At 41.5% G+C, this 24,582-nt stretch overlaps 1 long non-coding RNA gene across 1 annotated transcript in view; it reads left to right on the top strand.

The window, feature by feature from the left end:
• LOC127059373 (uncharacterized) overlaps window positions 1-12,039 on the top strand; it is a 453,343-nt gene extending 441,304 nt beyond the window's left edge. Inside the window, exons 2-3 of the long non-coding RNA XR_007777078.1 lie at window positions 10,644-10,742; window positions 11,981-12,039. This is a non-coding gene — a long non-coding RNA (uncharacterized LOC127059373). The remainder of the gene's footprint in view (window positions 1-10,643; window positions 10,743-11,980) is intronic.
• Window positions 12,040-24,582: the final 12,543 nt, after the last annotated feature.

Here is a 24,582-nt window from a genome sequence, read left to right as displayed (position 1 = left end):
ATTGATCCTCCCTGTCCACACCTGAGGAGGAATTAAGGTAGCCCCAGGAGCACTCAGGATGGTGGCAGGGAACAGGGTGTGCTGAAAGAGGATGAAGAGGCAGCTCAGAGTCCAGCTGTCCTTTTGGCAGTCAGTCCATCCTGGCTGGCACTCCCCTGGATCGGGGTTGTGTCACCCTGTCCCCAGGTGCCAGCAGCCATTGTGTCCCTTCTCTCCTTCCACCAACAGCCATGTGGATAAGCCAGACTAAGTCAGGCACTCACCTGTATCTCAGTGGCCACCAAGGAGCTCAGCAAACCTTGCCCAGACCAACCTTTTTCTCCTCAGACTTGTGACCATGACTCTGAATTGGTCTCCTGGATGTTTTCTCAGATGAACATGCCTGTAACTTCTCCTTGGGGCTTATAAAAACACTTTCCAATGCATTTTTCCATCTCACCACACTCTGCCCCAGAGATGTCTCTCAGGAATATATATATATGGTGAGGTTACACATTCCTAGTCCTCACTGGGAATGGGACTGCATAAGAACATTCCAATTATTTTAGGTTATGGAAAAAGTAATCAAGTATTTCACTCACCACTAGAATGTCATCATTTTATGCATTTCACAAAGAATTCTCTCATTATGTTAGATAGGCCTGGAGAGACTCCAGTCTCTGTGGGTTGCACGCATTCCCCCATTCTGTTTGGAAATTAAAAGCTTTGCTCTGTTTTCCAAGAAAGCCAGGTCACTTGGTGCCCTGCTACTGACCCAAACCTTGACAGCAACACACCTGATTTCTCTTACAAACTGATCTGGCCCTTGCTGAATTCTCTCCTCACACAGCTGTGTGCACAGCATTTTCCCCACATGCTTTGGTAAAAATAATGTTTGCACGTGAAGAAAAAGAAAGCCCATGATAGTAACATCAGCAACCACTTGAGAAATAATAATGAGTGCTACCAACAGCACAGCCATTCCCTGGCACTGAATAAAGACAGCAAGTCTCTAATGCCATTAATATCCCAATTTTTAATTTAACTAAATATTTTTATTATTATTTTGGCACAACGATGCGACAGTACATGAGCATTATACAAACATTTTAGCATCAGCAAGAAAGCTCAGCCTTTGAGCAAAAGAGTGTGTTAGCAACACAAGGCTAAATGAATGCAAGCAATTCTCACTGTAGGAGAGAGGCAAAGTGTTTCCTTACCTCTTACTCTCTTCCACGTCACCACAGAGCCTGCAAGGCCAGAGAGTGACTGAACCTGGGACTGGGCACTGGGCAAGCACATGAAAGGCTGGTTCCAATCACACATGTCCTAGAAATACAGCTCCAGGGCTTCAACAACTGCTTGAGATCCAGTGGCATGGCCAAGATAAAGGTTAAGAAATGTCTGCATTGAGAAATACAATTGTTGTGCAGTCTATGTTGCTTTAATATGAGCTCCTACATTACTGTGCTTTATGTAGCAAAAGGTATCTCCTGCAAAGCTTCTCATATTCAGCAGGATCTTTATAAAATATCTTTCTTCAAAATCAAGAAAGCTGAAGAGAAAATCTGTTCCAGGAACAAGCAGAGCACATGTTCCACATTACCTGAAGGGCCAGGGTAAGGAGTGACCCTGATTGCATCTTAGTATAAAATGTCAGAGATTTCTTTTGAAATGCCATAGATTTCTTTTGAAAATACATCCATATTGTTGGGACAACACACATTGGGGAGCACTAAAGTTCCCTTTCAGCATAGATAACTGCAAGCAGCACTTTTTAGAGCAGGCACTGGTGCTTTGTTCTAGTGAACCCATGATGACAAGAAAAGTATCAGATATTACATCTGGTCCTACACACTCCTCTCATATGAGCAAATCTCATGGCACTAGCAGGTCACACTCCTGTGCATAACTCCCAGATGAAAAGGTGCATAATTGGGAGTGGTTTTTGAGCCCCTCCAGAGTTGCCTTTGGTGGGGAGGAGAGGAGGGAAGAAATTGTGAATTATTCACAATTTTCAGTTTATCCCTAATCCCTTAATTCTGTCATTCTGAGGGTAGAGACTTTTGCTTAATGGCAGTGCCAGAAACAACAAGCTAGAATTGCATGTTTATGAAATGGGGCCTTAGTTACTTATTAGGATCAACTGAGCTTGAATTAATGTTGGCTCACTTTCAAGAGCACTGAGTGGACTGAATAAGCATCACAGTTTTAAAACTCATTAATGGCTGTTTGTTGTATATATTTAACATACTAGAAACATCAAGCACTATGAGAACTATACTTTTCTTATAAATATACAGATGTAGAAAAATATGGTTAATACAGAATGACATTCTTTGGACTTGTAGCTCTACTTACACCAGTGGTTGGTAGATGAAGGTAATCCTGAATTTTATAGGGCATGTTATGCTCCCAAATCTGAGTTGGGCTGGGGGAGATGGACACATCACCCTGTTCCCAGCTGTGCTTTGATACGTGACCATTTTACAGGTGATAAGGCAAAACAGTGAAAGAGTCCTGTGTATGTAGAAATGCAGGTGTAATGCAAGAAAAAAAGAATCCAGGCCAGGTAAAGCTACACTATAGATAGCATGGGGATGTGAAAAACTACTGCTGAAGGCTACTGAATACCAAAAAATAAATCCACATTTTGAACTGATGGAAATGCAAGATACTTGCTCCAGGTGACCTGAATGTGCTCTGAAACATGGGGTGAACAACCATTCACACAGCTTTAATGTACTCTGCACATGAATTCTTAAAGTACTTAGGTTTTGACTTTGAGGGGGTTTTATTTCTTTTTGTTGTTGGTGGTGGTTCTTTGTTTTGGTGGGTTTGTTTTTGTTGTTGTTGGGTTTTTTTAGATGTGTAAAGGTCAAAAACGTGTAAGTTTGCCTGAGACCACGGGTGCATTTCTGAAGTTTTAACCATGCAAGGGATATTCACATAGAGACTGATGTGTCAGATATCACTGAGCACAGGAAATCAAGTTCAGCTCCACTAATTTTCTGTTTCAAATCAGGAGCAAGCTTTGGAAGCAAATGCCACCATTATCCCACTTACCATCCTTTGGGTTGCACTTCCAACAGCCTCAGGGCTCACAGACTGGGTTATGAAACCAAAGAGGAAGATCACTCCAGTGGTGCATCTGCTGCACTGTGACAAGTTTTGAGGATGAGCCTCCAGGCCCAGACTGGACACAGCTCAGGACAGGGCACCTGAAGTGTGCTCCATGCAGACATCAGCTCCCCTGCACCGATTGCTCTGCTCACACCAGCAGAATGTGGGAGCAGAGAGAGGGGACACAAAGTGCAACCTGTCAAGTTAACCCAGTTCTAAAAATCTGTGTCCTTGACACATGAGCCAAACCCCTCCTGAGCTCATTCCATCCCTACTGATTTGGTATTTTACCAAATCAGACCGCCAAAAAAATAAAATTTCAAATTGCGGTCTCAAAGCAAAACACGCTTCTGAAAATAAAACCTAAACAAACTGAGAGATTTAACTGAAAACAATAGACTAGCAACAACACATGGCAATAATAATAAAATAAACATTACAGGATATGATTTTACATCAAAATATTCAAAACATTTTGAACACAAATCTTGTCTGAGAACAAATTTTTTCCAATTTTGCTTGCTTGGTTGGTTGGTTTTTGTGGGGTTTTTTTTGTTTGGTCAAGTTTCTTGTTACGGTTTTAGTGGCTTTTTGGAGAAAAAAGTCCCATTCTTTCATCCCCAAAGTAAAGGTAGGTAAGGCCAGACTTACCTCAAGATGAGACACATGTAGAATTAATGTGTCCATACATGACACAGCCCTGTCATGCATACTCTTGACTATTTTCTACCAGAAGAAGAGGAAATTCTGCCTATTCTAGGCTGCAAGGCCAGAAGCTTCAAGGAAAGCAGTGTCATCTTCCTCCTCTTCTGGAAAGAAGGGAAACCTGCTACCAAAGATGGTTTCATTAGCAAAGGCTTTCAGTCAGGATCAAAAGTCAGAAAAGGAGAAAAAGAACTAGCTTAAAACAACAAATAGATTTACTGCTATACTATAAAAAACACTGATATGCAATGAAAATCAGGAGTCTGTGGTACCTTCACAAACACAAGTAGTTGTATTATAATTTGAAGGCTGTGCTGTCCCATTTTTCAGCTCAAAGAATTTTCTTTTCTTCGAAGAAAATAAAAGTTTCTTGTTCTCCCTGCTATTGTTTTGTGTGCTTCAGAACTATCACCTGAGGAGAGCTGCAGAATGAAGACATTGAGAAGGATGGGAGAATGGGAAAAGCATAGATGAAATTATAAATATGAAAGAATATAGTAGCTTTTAAACTAAAGCAGGTTTATCCAAGCAAGTAAAATAAAGGTTGCAGAAAAATCTGAAAAAGGTAATTTGGGTTGTTTTATGCAGTCAAAAAAAAACCCCAAACAAACTCAGCATCATTCAGATTTCTCATCAATTAAGAGACATGATGACAACAAAATTCAAGTGCATGCAGAAGATTGCACAGAACAATAAAAAAAGGCAAACATCACCATCCTGAAAATCGTTTAAAGACCTAAGGCTTTTTGGAATCAAAGTGGATGACTTATCCACTCTGCAACATCTGAGTCAAGAAGCAGATTTCTTGTGGTTAAAGGGTTTCAGAAAGGATTCGTCAGACCCAGCATCATTTTGCAATCCCCCATAACATTGATTTCTTCATAAACTCATTTTGATTCCCTTGTGGTTCTGGCAGTAATAAATCACAGCAGTTTAAAGGAGGTCATATACACATTTTCATATTCCATACACGATCCTGTTGCACAAAACAAATGATCTGGAGTAATTTACTTGAGGGTTGTAAAGTCATCAGTTCACTTTGGATTGACTTTAATATGCCTCCATGGAATACTCTCATCCTTTTCTCCTTCAGAAGAACCCTGTACACTCATTTGTTCCCTAACTACTTTCAGTAAGGCCCAAAACTCATCCAAAATTTACCAGACCACAAAACTTTCTCTTACAGGCAAGCATTTTACATGAGATCACAGGGTCCACCTCACTGCTGACTCTCAAGTAGCATCTCTAACCCTCTTTTTTTAGGTACTTCAGCTACCCACATATTTTGTGAGGAGGCAGAAGCACCCAGGAGCAGGACACAAATGCCCAGTACCTATCTGGAATCCTCTGATCTCCAGCATTATCCCCTGGGATTTTCATCCCACTGCTTGAGCATGGTACAGCCCAGCAAACCCAGCCCTCAGGTGCTCAACAAGGCTGCTCAGGTTATTATTATTATTATTTTTTATAGGACCAGCACAAGGGAGAGTAACAGGAAACATGGTGAGCAGGGACCTCATAACCTCAAAGTGACCAGGTTAAACTCAGCAGGGCTCGTGCTGGACAAGAGTGAAGAGTTTCAGCTGTCTCAGACCTGGCTCCATGCTAAGTCAGCCCAATACTTTTGCTCCTCTTGTGCCCTAGGGAATCTCTGTTATTCTGGTTTTCCCATCAACCCTGGCACATCAGTGCTTCGTTAGGGAGAGCTCTGTGTGGTGCTGCACACACAGAAACGTGCCTGGTGTTGTAAGGCACCTACACAATGACCCCACCTTAGAGCCTGAACATGAACGTTCTGCCCCTGAAGTATTTGCATTCCTTTTTGAGTTTAGTTTTAGCTTTTGATCTCCAGGTTCTGTAAGTGATAATCAGAGGATATTACTCTGTGCCTTGCCATTTACTAAAAATTTTGTACAATCTCTTACAATTATTACTGGTTTTGTTTGGAAATATGGTTGCATTTACTAATTTATTTATAAAGTATCAACTTCTGCACAATATAAAATATAAACCTTTGCCTTTCAGGAGCCCTTTTTTTTCTATTTGTATTATCATATAAACCCATCTGCTTATATTTTTATTTCATTTTTAGGCCCACAAGAAAACCAAACTCAAAACAATACCAAAAATGAATACCAGTAGAGAGGATAGATACTATTTTAAAACAGAGGTTTGGATTTCATAATTTAAGTGCTTTTTTTTTTTTTTTGCCAGACCAAAATACTTTACATGCTACTAACTTGAGCTACAACTTTTATTGTGGTTGAAATCCTGACCCCGCCTTGCAGCAAAACTGTCACGGTCCATGCTGTAAACCCCAGAGCTAGCAAGAGATTAGGGGCCAAGAGGATTGCTCCAGACCCCATTTTCATGCTCCAGAGAGGAGTTGCTGTACTATTTCTGCTACTGCTGTCTCCTCGCTTCACACATGGTAGAGAACCCTCCCTGCTCCCACTCTCTCACGCCTCCAGCCAGTCAACAACTTGTAATAAAAAGCTGATGCCAAAAATGAGAATCACAACCATCTATTGAAGCACTCCTCTGAAGTGCTTACATCCCCAACCCCATATGGGCCCAGCAAAGGATCCCAGAGAGAGAGGGAGAGGGGAGGAGAGAGGGACGAGAGCGTCTAGCTGAGAAGCACGTGGATTCATGCTAGCAGCAGCCCAGCAAGCTGCTGGAACTGATTTACCACTAAAGCTGTTAAGCAATGACTGACTTCTTCCAGTTATTGGCTTCACAAACAATAATCAGGTTAAAATTAGTCATCTGGATGTAAAACTTTGCTTGAAGGATAGGGAGTGCTGTCCTGGGGGAGTAAGGGAAGAGGGAATGCTCAGAAAGGGGAGACGTGAGAAAGCATCCTAGAGGTGGGAAATGTGTTTTGCATCAGGACAGAGCTGCAGGACACCGTGCAGCACACTTTCAGCTCACTCTCTCACCCCAGGGACTGCCAAATGCCACTGTGGTGACAGCAGGGATGAGCTGGATGCCAAAGTATGAGGTCTGGGCACATGTGCACACAAGAGAGGGAGAGAAAGAGACACACAGAGATGGAAATTTAAAGGCAGACATTAAAGTCTCAAACATTTACTCCTGTTTTGCATGACTTTTCCTACTCTAGTCTCAGTTTGCAATTACAGACCAAAATTAACGACCTACTTTACCATCTGCACATTAATTTCTTTAGATTTAACCACTACACTGCAAGCAGCCCAGTCTGCTTTAAGAAATACAGCATCATTGAGAGCTGATGGATCAGGAAGCAGGGGTACAAAGGTTTGGGATCACATTTTCAAAAGCAAGGGGACCAGGTCCTGACTCTGGAGTGACCATCTAGTTTATCACAAACCAGACACTTTTTTTTTTTCAAAGCTTTGGTTTTGGTGCCTGTAGCCAAATAACAAGAGAGAAAACTGGAGCCTGAGCACAAATTTCTGGCTCCTATCCTTTTCTTGGACCACCATGCTGGATTACCACCACTGCTAACAGCACTTCCACTGAGAATTGGCAGCTGGGCCCCCCGACAAAATGTGGAGATATGCTGATGGGCTTTGAGCTGAAAACACTGAAGTATTTGCTCCATTTAATAAAGAAAAGCATCTAAATCTTTTAAGTTGAAAGTTCTACTGGGAAATAAGCAATAGGCATTGCTGTGTTCCAAATGTCAAGACTTCCATCCTTCTATAAATCGCAGTCAGGGCTCAAGCACGAGGGGGGAAATTCCCAGCACAATCCTGCACACACCACAGTTCTGGAAAAGGACAGCCCTGAACAACTGCATTATCCATAAAGTTTTCCAGCCTTTTCAGATGCCCAAAGATAAAAAAGCCCAGCCCAGGAAAGGAAGTGAGATACAAACTATGGGGAATACTTGTACAAGAAGAATTCAGCTTCCTGCACACTTGGAAATATGACTGACTAGGAAACAGTAATAGTAGATGTTCAGAGATTGCACCACCCCTCCCTAATAACTCTGTGTTTCTTTAAGCCTGCATGATTCTGTATCATTTTGAAGCCTATTAGAGGTGAAGGAAGTGAGGACCACTGACTATAAAACACAAAGGTCAAGACACAACCCCTGCCCTGGGAAGTCCCTGCACTGCAGATTAACAGCTGTTTTGACAGTTTAACAATTAAAACATTACTCCAACAGTGCTCTGATTTCACACATCTTCTCTGCATATCCACTATGGAGCACTGCATCCTGGACCAAAATAAAGGGCATTGGTGTTTGTCTCAGCCATTCTTGAGTTTTTGACCCACATGTATTTTTGCTTTTAGTCATATTTTCTTCCTTTTTCAGCAAGTAAAAAATTTTAAGCAGGCAAGCAACAAGAATTTTGCAGCCATTATTTTAAAAAGCATATAGGAAAAGAGGCTCTAAAATCCACATTTATGTAATTAATGACTCCTAACCAGAGGAAGTCCTAGTAAGATTCCCTGATGTGCTGAAAGACAAAGATGAGCAGCACCAGGACTGCCAGGCTGACCTATACTGATCTTAGACAAGAGACTTTCACATGAGGCTTTGTGCCCACAGTGTCACCACCTCCTGCTCCTCTTTGTTCCACAATATAGGAGACTTCATTAGATTTGCAACCTCAAGCTCATTTCCATGGCAACTCATGGCACAACAAAACACAAGACATTAAGCACCATACTCAGATTTCATCAGGAGAGAAGGAACTGGGCTGTGGGCTGACAGAATTGTACAACTCAAAATAAATAAGTGCAACAAAAGAAATCAAAAAGCATGCTAAAGCACCCTGGGGATAAAGGGATCCAAACCATGCTGCACAGATCCCCATCCAGATCAGGATCTTAGCTGCCCCACTGGTTGGCATTTTCAAGAGTCAGTGCTTCAGCCTGTGGCACTGGGACTCAGGGAAGAATCTGTTCTCCAGAGAGAGTATCAGACCTAAGTCACCGTGAGGCTCAGGGTCAACTCACTCAGAGTTCAAGCAATCCAATTATTTCTCCTAATTGCACCTCTACCGGAAATGTTTCCTTGTCTGAAGCCCCAGCTGAAAAATGTCTTTTGAGGGCATGTTGAAGAGGCTGCTTATTCTTATGCTTCACTCCTTTGAATGTTTTCATTTCCACTCATAATACCATTTTATTCCCTGGCTTTTCTCTCCCTCTGAGAGAAATCTGCATCAGCACTAGGATCATACTGATGATGTTCTGCTTTCAGCTGGACTTGTCTTTAAAACATTTTCCGAGTAAAAGACATTGCAAGACTCACATCTAAGTATTTTTTGCAGGGACTCAAGTTTTTAAACTTGCATCCAATGTTCTGGTTTCAAAAGAAAGTCATAAATATTTTTGAATGGCAAAATAAATATCAATATTAAGACAGAAGCAGAGGAACAATACATATTTAGAAAAGTCATATTTATGACTTTCAAAAGAAAGTCATAAATATTTTTGAATGGCAAAATAAATATAAATATTAAGACAGAAGCAGAGGAACAATACATATTTAGAAAAACTATAAAGGCTCAGACAGTGAATATTTGAATCAATTCTATACCTACAGCTTGAGCTAAGACTAAGAATTCAATCTATGGGAATAGCTCCAAAGCTTTCTTTGATCATAAAATGTTCACTGTGCTATACCCTTCGAGTAAGTATAATTCCCCTGGTTCAGATCTCCTCAGACCTCGTGGGTAGAAGCTCATTTTCTTTGATCTGCTGTATAAACACAGTTGCACATTTGGGGTTAAATACATCTAGGAGGTATTCCTGCATCCTGCTGCCATGGACATTTTTAAGCCATTCCCTACAGAGGATTTGTTCATTAATGCATCTCTCTCACTCAGTGTTCCACTGCATTGGCTTCAATAGGAGGAAAAACCCAGATTTTTCCAATAGGATGTTCCTAGAAGCTGAATGAGGTTTAGACAGTGATTTTTTTTTTTTCCAAGCATCCTCTCCAGAAGGCAATAATTTAGAATGACTGAGTACAATGTGAACCAAGGTAAGCCAGGCTGGAAGACTCCATTCACAAGGACTGGTGAAAATCAGTCCTTAAGAACAGCTTTCAGAACTTTATATCTATGAAACTCATGCCTGCATACTCAGAAAAAAACAGAAAGATAGGGAAATTTCAAAAATCTGGAAATCCCATAAAATCACTGAATCCCACATAGCTTCTGTTCAAAAGTATAAAGTTACTGCAATTTGTTTGAGAGTCCTGTCAAAATCTGTGAACAAGTCTAGGCTGAACTTAGCAAGAGATACTTCCTGTGCCTGAAGGACCTAACGGCAATCCTTGAAGTTTGGAAAATGTCTCAGCATGTGGCTGCTCCATGGAGAGAAGCTGATGAGAGCAGCATAGCCCTGCTGAACGCCAAGTCCTGTGGAAAACCCAGGAGCTCAAACACAGCACTGATGGTTTCCAAATTCCCTTGAAAAATAAAATGAGCTCTTCTGAATTTCCCCTGCAGTGACAGGCAGCTCCAGAGCCATAAATGATTGTTGATGTGGATGTCACAGTGATTTCACAAACATTAGAAGCTTGGCTTGGGAAGGCATTTGGGAAGCAAGCTTTAGCATAAAGCACACTGCCTCTCCAGACTTCCGACCAGAGCACCTGTCTGCCAGCTCCCCAGATGGAATTGAGTTATGCACTTGTCTAGCAATTCATCCTCTTGCAGAGGAAGGACACTGTAATACTGTACACACTCTGTTTTCAGCACAGCTGTGTGTCAGTGTGCAAGAGCACAGTTATTCCTGACACAGTCTCACAAGGACAGAAGACACGAGAGCTAGAGCAGGGCAGCACTGCTGTGTCTTTTTGGACTGGACACGTGTTGTCTCAGCTAGCACAGGTTCTATCACCATCATAGCACAAGGATTTCATATTATCAGAGCTTCATACCTTCTTAATGTTCCTCACAGGCAGCTCCTCTACACACTGACTTCTCCAGGTCCTCACAGTTGTCTGACTCCTCTCCCTCCTCTTTCCTTACTCTTATACAGCACTAGTTGATTACTAATTGATTACAGGTGTGGCCTGTCAAGATCAGGCCTGCCTCCAGTCTTCAGCAACTGGTCCAGCTGTAACTCATTGGGGGACAAGATCACCCTCTACAATTCCCCCTTTTTCTTTTAACCACAGAGTTGCAGCATTTCCAGAAGTACATATTCAAATAAATTAACATTATTATATATTTGTATATTTCATTTAGAATTAAGAGTTATACAAATGTTTAAAACGGCATGTTACAGCACAGATATATATATATATTTCTAAATATTAGTTCAGTTCTACAGCTTTTCCCAATTCACAAAAGCACTTATCTTCAAGGTCTTTTACCCTCATGTTTAGCAAACACCAATTGCTGTAATTATTATATTAAATAGTTTAGTGTTCAAGTCCTGTTTCCCCCAAATCCATGGGGTTATTTGGTCAAATCCAGTTTCCTGAATTCACGGGGTATTTGGTCAAATCCAGTTTCCCCTGAATCCATGGGGTATTTGGTCAAATCCAGTTTCCCCTGAATCCATGGGGTATTTGGTCAAATCCCGTTTCTTGCTCTATTTCCTGCTCCTCCAATTCATCCCCTCTCTCTTGTTCTACTTTCCATTCTTTCAGTGCCTCATACAACAGTCTCCAGGTAGTAGCCAAATCGACAGCATTCTTATTCCCCCTTAGATATCACTTCCCATAGTCTCTTTCCAACCCTTTTCCACGTATGGACACTGAAGGCAGTGTCAGCATCGGCTTCAAAGTCCTGTGATTTGCACCATATCAGTAAACTACCAAGATCACAATCAGAAGTTTGAACATTTTTTCTTTTCAGTAAAGTTTTCCACGTGGACAAAACAGTATTTTCCTCGTTTGACAAATTATTCCCCATTATTTTCTCAATTGCTCACCTCAAATCAGACATCTGAATTAGGTCCAGACTCCCACAGCGTCCCTGTTGCCTTCACTCACTTTTTATAGGGTACCCTTCAAAAATTTCTTTTCACTCTCTTTTTACAGTCCCTTTACAACCACAAAGTCATATAGTTTAGTCCCAAATCACATCGGGGTCACCATTTGTTGTCTCAGCTAGCACAGGTTCTATCATCATCATAGCACAAGGATTTCATATTATCAGAGCTTCATACCTTCTTAATATTCCTTGCAGGCAGCTCCTCTACACACTGACTCCTCCAGGTCCTCACAGTAGTCTGACTCCTCTCACTCCTCTTTCCTTACTCTTATATAGCACTAGTTCTAATTGATTACAGGTGTGGCCTGTCAAGATCAGGCCTGCCTCCAGTCTTCAGCAACTGGTCCAGCTGTAACTCATTGGGGGACAAGATCACCCAATCACCTAATTAGTCCAGCTGTAACTCATTGGGGGACAAGATCACCCAATCACCTAATTAGTCCAGCTGTAACTCATTGGGGGACAAGATCACCCAATCACCTAATTAGTCCAGCTGTAACTCATTGGGGGACAAGATCACCTAATCACCTAATTAGTCCAGCTGTAACTCATTGGGGGACAAGATCACCTAATCACCTAATTAGTCCAGCTGTAACTCATTGGGGGACAAGATCACCCTCTACAGACATGGAACACAAGTGTACAAACTCCACCCAGCGGTAATTGTTGGGGATGATGGGATATGTGTGGATGGTTTGACAAAATGGAGGGTCCATTCCTCACTCTGCTGTAGGTTTCTTACATTAACTTCTACTAGAAAAATCTTGCAGAAAGAAAAATAAGCTGGTGCCTTGCCTTTGACATCAGGAAAGGTATGGTGTTATCTTTGGTATTACAGAAAATTCTTTTCTGTAGAATAGAGATTGTTATAAAGTGCTCCTCTGTTTCCCAGAGGTCTCCATAGATAAACATCCAGAACTCAGATACTGTGATTATACAGTCAGACAAAGAAAATGTAAATATAGACACTTCTTAAAAGACAGAATGAACACTACATTCACCTATGTGTTTTTTTAATTTTTTTTTTCTTTTTATGGCTTTGCCTACTGTAGTTCTGTAATTTTGTTTCTAGTGCATTTCCCCTAAGTTATCTTCACGTGGCATGAAAGATATCACTAAAGACAATGCCAGGCGGGAAACAGTCATCTGTTTTCTAGCTAAATCCTCCTACAAAGATAGCAACCAGCACCTGGGGTGTATAGCAGCTGAAACCCTAATGGTGCATACAATGTTTAATTGTCCATATGTGATATACACTATTTAGCTTTCTCATTGTTCCATACAGCACAAAGCAATCCTCAGGAGGCTGAGAAGGGTCATATCCATGGCTGAACGAGAAAATAATCATTTAAAATTATCATTATAGGCCTTCCTCCCTCTGACTTTGCTGGGTGAACCCTAGAAGATTTAGAGTTCAGGTTCAGTTCAGATAAACATCCAAAAGTTCACAGGTTTACCCAAACCATTTGAATCTCTAGAGCCCTGAAATAAGCTGGAAATCTCCAGAACTGCCTTTCTTGAGGGATTTCCTGCATTTCCAGTTTTGGACAAAAATCAGAAATGGAAAAAGAAAAAAACAAAACCACAATGTGAACCAAATATTGCAGAATCTCAGCAAAACTCATGGTACACTTTGAAAGTCATTGTCTATTCACATAGATCTATTAAGTGTTTTGATGATTTTTTAAATATCAGCTTTTATGGCTAAATCAGAGCATATTTACTTTTTTACCTGACTTCTCACAGTCTATTCTGCTCATTTTTACCATCAGATTTTTGTGACTGGAACCCAGAGCAAGTGGTAAAGGGAAGTTCTGTTCTTCTACACATTTATGCTACGTCTACATAGAACATTTAGGTTTTTCAGAGACTTTCTCTGAAAAAGCTAAAATGTTTATTAAAGCAGAGGCTACGAGGTCTAAGATATCACTAAAGAAGTGATAGTAAGAAGAGACAAGGAGTATAGTGGAGCAGTTTACAAAGTACTGACATTGGTAACAGATATCCCTGCCATTGGCACATGAGCTGCTGGTTTTCCTCTTTGACACTGATATGGGAAAAACATCAGCAGCCCCACTATCAGCAAGAACACGACCCTCTGATCAGCTGCTGTTCACTTTCCCAGAGCAGACTTCCATCCCCCAAATTAGCTGTGGCCAGTCGTTTTCTCTGTGCAAAGATGTGGTTTGAATCACTCAAGACAGATGATCTGTATCGAACAAAGAGCACATTACTTGGCAGCACTTTCCATCATCCTCTCCTCTTGCCCAGCCAGACAGGAACGTGGGCACCCTTGCCACATGCCTGGTTCCCCTGGCAGGCTGTGCACAGCCTTCCCCCTCACCCAACACCCTCCCCATTCACTCAGTGATGTGTTGTATCACTTGTACCAGGCCAACAAGAAGCAATTTTTTATCCTACCTAGTGAAAAAAACATATCTCATAATTTGGCACTACCATCTGAGCCAATCAAAAAGGCCTACAGAGTTCAGTCTAAAAATAACTATAAGAAAAAGGGATATGTACAGAGTAATTCTTTCCCTGCTGCATCCATCCAGCTCCCAGAAAGGTACCAGCTTAGACTCTGAACTGAGAGTTGGCACCTGCACCATCATGTTTGGTAGGAACTCACAAAGCCATTCCCCTGTAGTTTGCCTGATCCCTCTCTGAACCTGCTGATGCTTTCATCCAGGACAAAATGTGCCAGTGAGGTCCACAACTTCATTGCAGTTATTTCTGCTTGTTCATAGTTCTTGTTTAGCAAGAAGCAATGAATGTAGAAATATTTCCTTATTTAATTTCTCTATCCTTCATTCACTCTTATGGCTTTTAAAAATAACTATCATCTTTCCCCCACAGTCACTCTTTTACAGCCTAGAAAATCCATCAAGCCCTTTGTCATGTAGAAGTCACTCCATATCCTTGTGATCCATATCTTTGGGGCTTTTATCTGAGAATCCTTAGGATTTTGAAACTAAATGTTCTCAAAGTTTCACATAGAAGATTAGGAGTGAATGGTCTGTGGCAGGATGCTCTTGTTCTATACTTTGATTTCCATTCCCCTTCTCCCAAATCCTAGCATTCTAGATGACTCTGCCATCATTTTGAGGTGTCTCTCTCAGAGACAGCCCTAATGACACATGAGGTGTTTTCCCCCCCAGGTGGGAGCAGCTATTTCCTGCTAGTCATGGCATATGTGTAGTTTATGCTTGTTTCCCCACTCTTCATTTATTAAGATTAGAAAATAAGCTGAGAAAAGGGATTCAGTCATTCAGCATCCTATTAGTACCTACAGTTCTCCAGGGCTGATTAAAGTTTAGGTTTTCCTGAATAGTTTTGTGTCATTAGCAAATCTTGTCCTTTTACTGCTTGCCCCCATTTTTAGATCAGGAATAATTTTAATAACATGGAACAGATTTTTGTCACTAACCTTTCACTCCTGTGGTTTCCATTCCTTCTCTTGCATCATTGTGATGTTCTAGATAATTGGGGAAGTGTTTTCTACACTGTTTTCACCCATTTACTGAAGGTTTTCCACATCCACCCCCATGAAAGCATGAAATACCTTTTAACTGACATAAGTTATGAGTTAGAAGATCAACACTTTTCTCCTTCTCACCTCTTGCTGGGTGCCCATCAATGCTATGAGAAATTAGCTCTTTAAAAAAGGGACTTGTTACAGGAAGCTCAGCTTCCCATACATATTTTGTTTTTCTTGGTTGTTTATTTTTGGGTTTGGTTTTGGAAGGGTTTTTTTCAGACAAGTTCAGTGTTGATCCCAGGCTTGCCTCCTACCAGATCAAATGCCTGAAATTATCCAACATCCCAAAAATGCTCTCGGGTTTTTGGTCCCGTCTCTCCTCCTGCACCTTGGGGACAACAAATTTTGGGGCTGCTAAAATTTCAGACCCTGCAGTCAATCAGGCAGCCGAATCTGCTGTTTGCTGCCCCACTCCAGAGCACTGTGTCCCACGGGGTCTGTGCAGCCACTGATGAAAGGCAGCAGGTTTGAGCGTGACATCCCCTGCGGCTGGGGCAGCAGGTGGGAGTGGCTGTCCCGGTGTGCTGGGGCTGGGGAGGAGGAGGGGCACACCTCACAGGAATAGCCAGGCACACACGGGACATCTTCTCACCAGATGGTGCATCAGACCTGCTGGAGCTCAACTCTTAATTAAACTAAGAGCTAAGGGCCCCACTCAGTCACAGCATCAGTTTCCTCCCAACCAGATGTCGGCAAGACACCACAAAAATTGCATTCAATCCCAGGCTGAGGGTGGCCACTGCCCAGGCCTCACGTACCATCTCTGTCAGGATAAGAGGTTCTCTCCAGCAGCCCCTTTGTTCTGGGTCATCATGCCCTGAAAGCCCCCTCTCTCCTCCATGGCAAACCTGAATCCAGCACTCCTGCAGCACAGCACTGGTGCTAAGCAGGCAGAGAAAACAGCCTGAAGCAGAGCAGGAATTTGTCTGTAGGGTTTATCAAGGCTTCCCAAAGCACCCAGCTACATTATTTTTTCCTAGCAGATCATCACCCTGACCAAGTAATCTATGTGCTGAAATCCCAGAGGTGCACCTGGCTAAGAGCAAACTGGCAGCAGGTGTCACAATGGATAACTTCACCAGGCATTTGGAAAACATGGATAAATCTGTGAAGCCTTCAAAACCTCTGGATAGCATTTTCAGTAGTGAACAGACAGAAATTAAAAGAGACCCAGGCCAAGCTGCATGTCAGCCCTACATCTTTGCCTCTGGATTGACTTCAGTGCTATACAATGATTTTAGGGAAGTGAGGTCCAAAAGGTCCCAAAGAAGCAATAATGATTTAATTTATTGGACAAAACCTGAAGCCAGCAGCCTATCTGTAATTTTATTTGTCAAGCAAGGGTAACAGAGTAGTACAGATTTTTATATCCTGGGCATTGACTCGGTGTCAAATATTTAATGAAAAAAACCCCAATAAAAATTAAAAAGTAGCTGATCCAAGGACTGGCAGTGGCTGTATTCAAGGATCCAATCCCTCTCTTACCTCCAGTCCCCTCCTCTCACTTCACCCCAACTTTTCCCTCCCCCTCTGCCTTTCTCACTTGGAAGATGTTATTGTTTAACATGGCACATTCCCAAGCTGCTAGACCAGGACAGTAAAATTATTCACTGACTTTACTGTACTCTTCCACCAGTCACTCATTTTTTAAGCTTTCAGCTCTCCTTCCCTCCACCCCCACCTCCTCCATTCCCCAATGAAATTTGCTTTTTCCCTTCTCTCCCTCCCTTTTTGCTAGGCAGAATCTGGAAAAAAGAAATCAAGGCCAAACTCAACAAAACTACTGCTGCGTAAGAGCAGTCCTTTTTCACACACAGATGGTCGCCCCGAAGAATGAGCGCTTTATGAGACAGACATCGCGCTGCTCCTTGCAACTCTGTTCCCCCGGACCTCAGCAGGAGTTTTTCATCACCAAAGTGGATAATAACTCTGTCAGACACCTCATACACACAGGTATTAATAAGAATAATTTAAAAAAAAGAAAATACGGCAGTGACTGATTTTACAAGAAGCTGGGAATCTCAAGGCCTTGGCCAAAAAACGCGCGCCGTGATTACGCACGACCAAGGGCTGTGTCAACAAGGGGTTTATGGCAGGTTGCTAATCAGCATCCTGATTAATCAGCAGGGAATGCACTCATGTATACAGCCATGGTTTTGCACTTTATGGACAACATTTCTGTGGCCAAAGTGTCCGTGTACCGGCGCAGACGTTGTGTGCTTGTAAACACCCAAGTGTCCAAAGCTTTCTCCGTGTTTGCACATGGAAACCCCATTTTTATGGGTAACAGCAGCTTACAGCATCACTGCTGGATGCACCACAAGGTGCCAGCAGGTACTCATGTCTTTATTTCTCAAATTTGGCCTAATCTACAAATGGGCTTAAACACATTATTTTAAAGGAAAATTTAATTTTCCCCAAGCTAAGATTTGATGGCTAACAAGATAGATTCCCATCATTGTTACTCAGATTCCAGACCCTTAGCTTTTCTTGTGATAGACCCAGTGTCAAGACCACATCTGAAAGACCCAGACAGCACCAGCATTGGCTAACTCAGAAAAACAGCTCCCTTTGTTTAAAATGGAAAAACATCTTCATAATCTCTACACTTCACTATAACAAAAGCTAAACAAAATCTCTGCAGGAAGCTTGAAGTAGGAGCTCTGTTCTAACAGTGATCTTTCTTCCACAAATGGAACTTCATAACACTTTTGTAACCCAGGATTTTCAAATTCAAATAGAATGAAATTATGCGTGAACTCTTGCACTCCTGCTTCATTAGTCATCCCCTTCATCAGTCAAATGAGAAGGGGCAGCAGTTCATGCTTCTGCTCATGACAGAAGTTCTCACAACAACATATTTGAGAGCTATTCTGACAATAAAGTTGAAAAATGTGCTCTGCATTTAATCTGATTCAATAAAGGCAGAGAGGAGAAATGCTGCCATCTCAGGAGCTGTAAGATGGTGGCGTTCCCAAGCAGAAGTTATTGTGGGACATCCTTGTGTCACCAGCAGGCCACTGCTCAGGAAGCACTGAACAGTTATGGTGTACATGGAGCCACGAATCCCTGCTAAGGACCTGTGCTTTCCACAGGCTAGGCAGCACCCAGTCTTCAAGCCTCCATCTCCAATTTTTGCTGAACACAGTGGTAGGAAATGCCCTCTTTTCCTCCTCTGGCTCCCCTTGTTCTCCCATTCCTCCCTTCACCAGTCTCTGTTTCAGAACCATTTCTTTGCACTACTGAAGTTTCTGAGAAATAAACGCCATGAACAACAACATGCTGATGACTTGTACTCTCCCCTGGGTGCAAAATCAATTCAGGATTTTGTTCAGGAGCTGCCAAAGATCAGCACATTCCTTACCATTAGAGAGATGCACAGGCAAAGCTAGGAGTGGAGATTGCCAAGAAATGGGCTTTGCTGTGCCCACCTCAGTTTGCTGCTGTCAAGCCTTCAGATCCATTTCCCAAACATAATGAAACAAATTAAGTCAGCCTTTTCAGCATCAATCTCATCCATCCTAAATTAATTTTTAGGGGCATTTTCCCATGGATTCAATCCAAGTGACCTGGATTCCATGCTTCTCTTCTACACCAATCATAAAAATTAACAATAAGTGTTCAAAATGAGATCTCATACATATGGAGCATAGAATAAGATTTAGAAAAGTAAGATTAAAAGTGTTTAGAGACTTGGGGAAAAAGTTTAAACAACAAGTCTCTCGAAGTAACAAAGTTATTTGAAACAATTTTATATCAACACAGCACAAATAGATTAGGTATTAACTCTGAATGCACACAAATCACATACAGTCCTGTTTTCAATCAGTCTTTTCAAACATGTAGACACTGTTTTTTAATTATTATTAATGACAAGTGCTCAGACTGCACTGCAACAGCAAAACTTTCATTAAAGAGGGTGAGAGGAAAGGAGAAACTCACCATAAAGACAGGTTTTTCAGCAACACATATCTCAGTCACTCCCAAAACCTTCTCTGGCATGGATGGTGCTGACCTCTGTGAAATAGAAGGCAGGATTGGTCTGGGGAGGAGGTTAACAGGCCAGTTCCTAGGGTAAACAAAGAAACTTTTTAACTGGGGATCTTAAACAGGGCAAGAAAAAATAAAAATCAACCAAACAAAAATCCAATAACAATTTTTTCTCTACAGGAAAACACATGGTGCAAAGGAAAACTGTGTATTTCAATGTATTTTCTCACTTTCTTTCTCCACATGCCTCAGTCTGACAATCTGAGTTTCTCCTCCTAAGAGCATCAGCTGCAGTGATTACCCACAGCAGCAGTTTGTTGATGGCTAAAGGGGAGGAAAGTCTAAAAACAGATAGGGTGATGCATCCTCAACCTCCCACATTTATCAAGCCAACTTTAGAGAATTTTATAATGCAAGATGAGCTCCAGAGTATTCAACAGGGACTTCTGTGTTTTCTTGGAGAATTTCACTTTTGCCAGGTCGGGTTTCAAAATGTTTCCATCTTAGCATGAAAACAGGGGAGGGTATAAACCAGCCCTGCAGTGCTCTGGCAACCTTGTGCAAGTCAGAAATGTAGGTCTGTGAATGATCTGACAGGGGCTGAAACCCCAGGCTTGTAAACCCAACCAACAGACTTCAGTGCTCTCAGTGGAGGCAGGATTGATCCCTGGCAATCCAGGATTATTAGGGCTGTATTTTTTCAAGCAGAACAGGGAATGTATTTCAGCTGGATTTTAACTCAAGAAAACTCTTCTGATAGTAATGGCATTTCTACCTTTCGAGCTTCCCCCTCGCTCCCTCCCTGCTCAGTTCCCCTGCCAGCAGCTCCCCACCTTGTCCTCCAACACACAAAGCTGTTTCTCCATCTCAGCCTCAGTCACATAAATTGCTCTGAAAGGCAGAATCCCCAGGCTCTCAAGAAGCTCCTGCTGAAATTAATGAGACTTGGCACCAGATCATCTTCTAGAGAATTATTTGCAAGAGCAACACCTTACTTACTATTGGAGACAGCACAAAAGTCACTTCTCCACTGACAGTTTTCATCCTCAGCTCTAACTTCTACCCAAGTCAGGAATATTTTTTGCTTTACATCTGACTTGACAGTTACTAATACTACTGTGAGAACACACCACCTGACTTTATATGATTTAGGAAGAGGAGAGAGAGCAAAGATAATAGTTTCATTATAAGTTTTAAGTCTCTGTAAATCTCTCTACATTGAGCCATTCCTGATCTCCCAAGAGGGACTCTCCAAACACTGAAGCCATGCCTATTTGGCAAGAACTACAGACAGGGATTTCTTTTTTAGTCTCCTTCGTCTCTACAGAGGGCAAAAATCTTGGACAGAAAACTTTGGCCCAGAAGCCTTTTTCTTTACTTGCAGCAGTTAGAGGCACAGTGATGGTTTTAATAGAGCTCTGTAATGACTCTATTGCTACTTTTTATGACTATTTCTTGGAGCAATAAAGTGGCAGAGGCAATGATATTGAATCACTAACTTTTCTGCAGTGAAGAAGAGAGCATAATTAGTCCATGAAGTCATCTTGATTCACAGAGCAAATGCTTTTCTAGCTCCCACAAAACACAGTAAAAATTCTTTCTCACCTGTCTACTCCCCTAGCCAACATCAGAAGGTGAACTTATGTTGCCCAGATACTTCAGGAGTAACTTGAAATGTCCCCTTGACTTCTATTTTGTGATATTCCTGCAGCTGTTCCTCAGAGTGCCTGGCACAGAGCCTAGCAATGTTCCCTGGAGCACCCCAGGATCTCATGCCCTCCAGGGAAGCCCAGCATTAATGGGCAGCTCCACAGCCCTGCTTCTCCCACCTGGGCAAGTACGAGGCAGCTCCCTCCTGAACCACATCCAGAGGATAAATAGGGTCCCAGGTGGGATAAATTGCCCCCTCTCTCTTCACTGGCCTTGGAAAGGGTTAAGGCTCCTGAGCTGGGTGCTTTGATTTGATGACAAAAGCAGGAGAGGATGTTCTGCTCATGCAGTAGTTTTTCTAATGACATGGACTTTGCAACATAAAGGGAATGCTTTTTCACCATGAATCCTGCAGATGCAGTCTGAGACTGAGACCTTCACAGGGGCTGCAGGGTAAATCTCAAGTTCCACTGAAGGAAACTGATAGTTTTTCCCAAAGATTTCAATGGCACTAGAATTTCTCCTTCTTGTGCCCAAGCAGCTAGGTCTATTAGCATGAGATCCCCCTATCTATTCAATAGAACATTTATTACCTCCACTTTTAGTGTATCTAAAATCACTATCTAAACCAATCACAGCTGAGTGTGATGATTCTCATTAACCAAAACCAAATGAGCTTCCACTACAGTTCAGCTCCTGCTGCAGCTGTGACGTGGTTCAGTGTTAGGCTGTTCTCTAGTAAGGCATGTCAAAAACACAAACCAAAGGGGAAAATAATTTCATTTCCAAAATAAATAAATGCCTTTGATCAGTACTAATACATGAAAGGCAGGTATTAAAAGTTAAGGGACATGTGGGAAATTGGTTCCTCACAAATTAGCTTTCAAATTATCTCTCACACAGTGTGTACAAATACTCCTAACCAAACTTCACTGAAAAATGGATCCTCAATACGTTTATTTACCTAATAGTTAACACAAGGATAACAACACAAATGCAAATGTAAAATAAAAACATATGTGGGGATCTTTTGCCCCAAATAAGAATTTGAAACAGATGTGCTCTTTTAACTGTATTTCTTCACCCAATGCTTTTCTCTTCACTGTTTGTATCTTTAATGTATTTTTTTTCAAAGTTACATAATAATTTATTACCCTTTTATCTGACAAGCACGGTTTTCAAATAACATATTCTATCTTTATTTCTTGCTGGCATAACTCATCCATATCAATTGGTGTTTTGCTCAAAGGGAGCTGACTGCAGTTGAGCTGTAAGCTGGGATACTATTTTCATTAGAGCTGCATTTACAAATCAACATAACAACGTTGTAGGATGAAAACATTATGATATTCAACATTGTTTCCACCAGTTTTGTATTCTTAAATCTTCCATTAGACTCATGTTTTTATTGGACACTTCCATTCCACTTCTCTCCGCATGTTTTCAATAGCAGTGTGTAATGTTTAGAGGGATAAATTAGCTGCAGCAGGTTTTCAGTCCCAGAACCAGAAAATATTGGAAAATATATCTGGTGTCTCTTTTCCTCCTCAAAACTTTAATTGTAGCTTTTTCAGAAAAACATTGAAAATTCAGTAAAGCAAAATTCCCTGGAGCAGGGAAACACAAGAGTCAGCTCTCTACCCAGCAGACCAACTCTGAATGAGATCTGCAAGACTCAGATTTCAGGCTATGCTCACCTGCACTGAAACTTAGGAAATGCTCCTAAATTTCTGCTGGACCTAAATGGCAGGGTATAGGTAGCCAGGGAATGCAGGGGCTCTGTTTGAAGGAGGTCCAGGGCTGGTCTCCACAAGGTCCTGCTTGCTCCAGCATCACTGCTGAGCACCTCAAAGCTGGAGATTATTGACAGAACACCACAATTGAACCAGTAATTAAAATTTGGGGTTAATTTGCAATAAATCAATACAACCAAAATTCCCCATGTCAAGCTGGCTTACCCATGACATACCCATTTAGCAAAATCCTTATCTGTCCTTTTCCAGTGTTATCATTCAGTCTTTCCAGTGTACTTGCTACATGACAGGACCATCAGCTGCATGGCTGCTGGCATCCATCACCACTGGACCCTGCCACATCCACCATGAGTCATCTAACCATTTTCTTTTCCTTTCTTTTTTACCATCCCTACTTAACATCTTTCAGGAATCAGAATTGGGAGTTAACTTCTTAGCATTTTCAACAGTACTGGTAGCTTCAAAAGATGATATCCAAAAGCATTTTAAAACATAGTATCAAAGAAGACATCACCTTGGTAACAGCTGAGCAAAGCAGACACTTTCAGCGCCTGGAAAATGTCAGTGCTTCATATAACTGAGGCTTTATAAGCTAAAACATTTTTTAAAAGAATTCAATTCAGATTTCTCAAAAAGGTGATAATTTCATCAAATAAGATAAGATTCTTCAAGGGGGTTATCAAAAGACACATTTCTGGCCCAAGTGCTCAAACCTCTGGCTTTTTCAGGTATCTGATTCAAAATGCGTGGCTATAAATACTTTTTATCTTTTTAATGCTTAAAAATTAAAATACAAACGAAACAGAGTCCTTTTTGTCCTTTTCATTGCTCTGAAAAATGTTAGAATATGGTGCTCTATTTTTTTTGTCCAAGCAAACACATCCTGCTTGATGCAGACACCTGACAAAATTTAAAGCTACCTTTTAAAATCTGGCAAAGCCAAAGTGACTAAAAAGGGGGGTCTCACTTAACAGTGTCTTATAAAAACAGTTTTATGAAAGTGGAGAGAGGAGACAGGCAAATTCAGTAACTGGGGAACTTATAAGGACCATGATTACCGAAGAGTAAATTAGGATATTTTGGGAGCTTTGGCATACTTGAATAAATGCAGTTACACAACAGTCAGACAGACGGGGAAAGAAGTATTACCATCCTGCAGACCTGGCAGCTCACAAGAGAAAACCAAGCTGCAATGGCCCTACAGCAATCCAAAAAACCTACAAAGACTGAGACAGGGAGATGGCATTATAAAAATCATAATCAGACTCAGGAACCAAACTGAGTGAATTACATGTTGGCCTTTGAGAAGCAAATCAAAACAATCAGCAGGGAAATCCAAGCAGTATTTGGACATTGACCATTGGAAACTAAGAGCAGCGGCAAGCCTCCGAGATTTTTCCTTTCTTTTTAGAGTGAACTCAAGCAAAGCTAATAAAACTTAGCAATTGTTAACATACCACCACAACTATAGGTTTAATAGTGTCCCATAAACTTTAAGAATTTCAAATTCATTGCTACAGAGCAGCTTATACATTCGTTTTGAAACACACCCATTTTCACACTGTAAGACATCAGAAAAGCAGATTAAAGTTTATTTTTCTTTTGATAAAGAAGTTAAGCAGATTTTGGCAGCTTGCCATCAATTTGACCCCATCTCCCAACTTCCCCTCTGCCCAAATACTATAAATTAATCTTACACTGGTTGAGGGGGAAAAAACCTGAAAAACTTCCAACATTCAAGTCCTTTGGCTGAACCTCTCAGGGGCATATCCCATGGTGACAATCGTTAGTCTTGACTGTCTCAGCTGGCCTCTTCCCCGAAACTATGCCTATAGCACAAATTTCCATTTTCTTCTCTTGGTCTAGATGTCAGCATGATCCACCATTTCTT

Source organism: Serinus canaria, chromosome 3 (assembly GCF_022539315.1).
Source record: "Serinus canaria isolate serCan28SL12 chromosome 3, serCan2020, whole genome shotgun sequence".
NCBI lineage: Eukaryota > Metazoa > Chordata > Aves > Passeriformes > Fringillidae > Serinus > Serinus canaria.
This window is presented reverse-complemented; position numbering and strand designations above follow the sequence as displayed.